Below are 3,856 nucleotides of genomic sequence, written 5' to 3' on the forward strand. Positions count from 1 at the left end.
CTCGCTGTATTGCAGTAGTTCGAGTAATGAAGATTTTTGTGAGGTAAGTGATTTGTGAAAGGTATAGGTTAATGTTAGTCAGGGCCATTCTTTTGTAGGGATTTTTGAAAGTCAGATTGCGTTGCGCTAAAAATATTGTGTGTCAGTTTAAGCACAGTCTTGAATAATTGTTCTAAGGGGACGTTTCAAACAGTACAATACAGGAATATGTGCAGAGACGGAAGCTATAAGATTACCCAAGAAGGGATACAACAGACACTGGTTCACGAAGGAAGCATTTTTAAAGAGTTCTGTTGATTTAAAATATTCACAAGGCACTGACGAAGAAAAATTTAGGGCATCCGGCCACCCCTTCAAATTAACCTTGTCAAATCGGACTGTAACCACACCGACCATGTGAAAACTGCGGGCACAGGCGTCAGCAAAAGAAGAAGAAGAAGAACTGACGAAGAAAAATTTGAAATTGTGCTTGGGTGGGGCACATATTACGAATGTGGAACGTTAGCCATGGGGAAAAAGTTGAGAAGAAATCGAAATGTAAAGCTGCAAAACGCAATATGTGCTACCACATCTAGAGAACGCTGTGTAGTGCGTCATCCACTGTTTCTAAATTCTAGTTTCAAACGGAAAAACATTGTCACAATTAACTGTTGCAGAACAAGGCACATGGCTACCAACAAAACGAAGCATCTGCCAGTATTACCTGAAGAGGACATCCTGCATATTTCAGTGGGGCGTACACTGTAAACAAAGACGAAATATACTGCCCAAATTTGTCAGAATTGTTAATTATTTCATACTTGGGATAGATATAAGTGCGTTGAGCAACCAAGCCTGTAAATTCATCATCATTTGTAGGAGAGAACATAAATATTTACGGAATTTTTACTTCTGACACATTTTATTTATCATTTAATTAGTTTACATTTTCCGGCCTAACTATGAATCTCCCATTGCTAAATTTGTTTGTATTTGTGATAAGGAAGGGTACTGCTATTAATTTTTGCACCTTGTGTGCAAACTATCTTTTATCGAATCCTGACAAATGTTTCTTTAGTTTAGGATTCGATTATATGAGGCGTTACCTGAAATAGAGTAAAATGAAATAAAATAAATAAAAACGATAAACAGAAGGGGGATATAGTATAGCGGCATACAAAAATTTTACCGTGTGAAACAGAATAAAAGCACTCCGTCTTCAGGCCACAAGTGGCCCATCGGGACCATCCGACCGCCGTGTCATCCTCAGATGCGGATGCGGATAGGAGGGGCATGTGGTCAGCACACCGCTCTCCCGGTCGTTATGATGGTTTTCTTTGACCGGAGCCGCTACTATTCGGTCGAGTAGCTACTCAATTGGCATCACGAGGCTGAGTGCACCCCGAAAAATGGCAACAGCACATGGCAGCTAGATGGTCACCCATCCAAGTGCCGGCCACGCCCGACAGCGCTTAACTTCGGTGATCTCACGGGAACCGGTGTATCCACTGCGGCAAGGCCGTTGCCCTGTGAAACAGAATAAGGTGGTGATAATTGTAATAGGTATGTAGGGGTGGAAACAGTACCACAAATTAGGAAGAGATAGGACCATCCGAAAAATTGGTAATTATTTAAAAAAAGAAAGGGATGAAATGGAATGAGTTACAGAGCAAATGTGTTGTATGCGCATGAGCTAGACTCGAAGCTCTACATTTCTGAAGACGTACGTGGTAGGGTGACAAGAACAAAGAGTCCACTGACACTCTCCGCCAGCGAAATGGGAGTTTATTTGCACGGAGGGAAAAGAAAACTTTACAAGGGAAATTAGAACGCATAGAAAGCGACTGCGCGCCACCAGGGAACAGAGGGGCACGACGCAGGGAATTAGACTGAGCACATAGCTTACACGTGCTGCGTGGGCCGGGAAAATGCGTCCCAGAGAGAGGTACGATTTCCTCGGTAGGAGGAAAGAAATTGGCCAGGTACGAGCAGAGGATGCTGTACAAAACTTAATTATGTACATAGACATTTCATCCATCCCAGAAATCAAGAATCTCAACGATATTATGATAGAAACTGACTATGGATACTGACGTTTGATACTTCACTTCAAACCACAAGGAATTTCGAAATTTAGTCCACGGACTTAAAATCCCACAGAAACCATATGTTTTAGTGATAAATATTTTCCAAAAGCAGTCCCCGAAACGTGTAACACAGCGCAGGTATCTACAGGGTTATTACAAATGATTGAAGCGATTTCACAGCTCTACAATAACTTTATTATTTGGGATATTTTCACAATCCTTTGCACATACATACAAAAACTCAAAAAGTTTTTTTTAGGCATTCACAAATGTTCGATATATGCCCCTTTAGTGATTCGGCAGACATCAAGCCGATAATCAAGTTCCTCCCACACTCGGCGCAGCATGTCCCCATCAATGAGTTCGAAAGCATCGTTGATGTGAGCTCGCCGTTCTGGCACGTTTCTTGGTAGAGGAGGTTTAAACACTGAATCTTTCACATAACCCCATCACTTCATCACTGAAAACAAGTTTCGCACTGAACGCATCCTCTTCCATGAGCTGTTGCAACCGCGCCGAAAATTCAAAGCGTTTGACTTTGTCATTGGGTGTCAGGGCTCGTAGCAATTGTAAACGGTGAGGCTTCTGCTTTAGCCTTTTCCGTAAGATTTTCCAAACCGTCGGCTGTGGTACGTTTAGCTCCCTGCTTGCTTTATTCGTCGAATTCCGCGGGCTACGCGTGAAACTTGCCCGCACGCGTTCAACCGTTCTTCGCTCACTGCAGGCCGACCCGTTGATTTCCCCTTACAGAGGCATCCAGAAGGTTTAAACTGCGCATACCATCGCCGAATGGAGTTAGCAGCTGGTGGATCTTTGTTGAACTTCGTCCTGAAGTGTCGTTGCACTGTTATGACTGACTGATGTGAGTGCATTTCAAGCACGACATACGCTTTCTCGGCTCCTGTCCCCATTTTGTCTCACTGTGCTCTCGAGCGCTCTGGCGGCAGAAACCTGAAGTGCGGCTTCAGCCGAACAAAACTTTATGAGTTTTTCTGCGTATCTGTAGTGTGTCGCGACCATATGTCAATGAATGGAGCTACAGTGAATTTATGAAATCGCTTCAATCATTTGTAATAGCCCTGTATAAGGCGAGAGTGGTTAGCTATTTAGAAGAATGGAGCATCTTCGGTGCTATTTTCATTCATAATCAGGTGAGACTACGGTCAAACGCGGTTTTAGTGGTTCTTATGAAAATGGAAAAGTAAATTAAAGTGACTAGTTAAGTATTAAATTTGAACCATATCAGTAAGTTTTGACTGAAAAAAGAATGAATAGTACCGTACTGTACAGGGTGATTCAAAAAGAATACCACAACTTTAGGAATTTAAAACTCTGCAACGACAAAAGGCAGAGCTAAGCACTATCTGTCGGCGAATTAAGGGAGCTATAAAGTTTCATTTAGTTGTACATTTGTTCGCTTGAGGCGCTGTTGACTAGGCGTCAGCGTCAGTTGATGCTAAGATGGCGACCGCTCAACAGAAAGCTTTTTGTGTTATTGAGTACGGCAGAAGTGAATCGACGACAGTTGTTCAGCGTGCATTTCGAACGAAGTACGGTGTTAAACCTCCTGATAGGTGGTGTATTAAACGTTTTGTGTGCCATTTCAGCCAATAAAGTTTTTGGTCTCATTTTCTTCGAAGGTAACTGGACTACAGTATCTGGAGATGTTAGAGAATTGGCTGTTCCCTCAGCTCGAACAAGAAGCACAACAATTCATATTTCAGCAGGGTGGAGCGCCACCACATTGGCACTTACCTGTCCGTAACTACCTGAACGTCAACTACCCGAGG

At 42.8% G+C, this 3,856-nt stretch overlaps 1 pseudogene; it reads right to left on the reverse strand.

Annotated features, from left to right (window-relative positions):
- Nucleotides 1-1,389: 1,389 nt before the first annotated feature.
- Nucleotides 1,390-1,506, reverse strand: LOC126164313 (5S ribosomal RNA; annotated as a pseudogene).
- Nucleotides 1,507-3,856: the final 2,350 nt, after the last annotated feature.

Source organism: Schistocerca cancellata, chromosome 2 (assembly GCF_023864275.1).
Source record: "Schistocerca cancellata isolate TAMUIC-IGC-003103 chromosome 2, iqSchCanc2.1, whole genome shotgun sequence".
Classification (NCBI taxonomy): domain Eukaryota; kingdom Metazoa; phylum Arthropoda; class Insecta; order Orthoptera; family Acrididae; genus Schistocerca; species Schistocerca cancellata.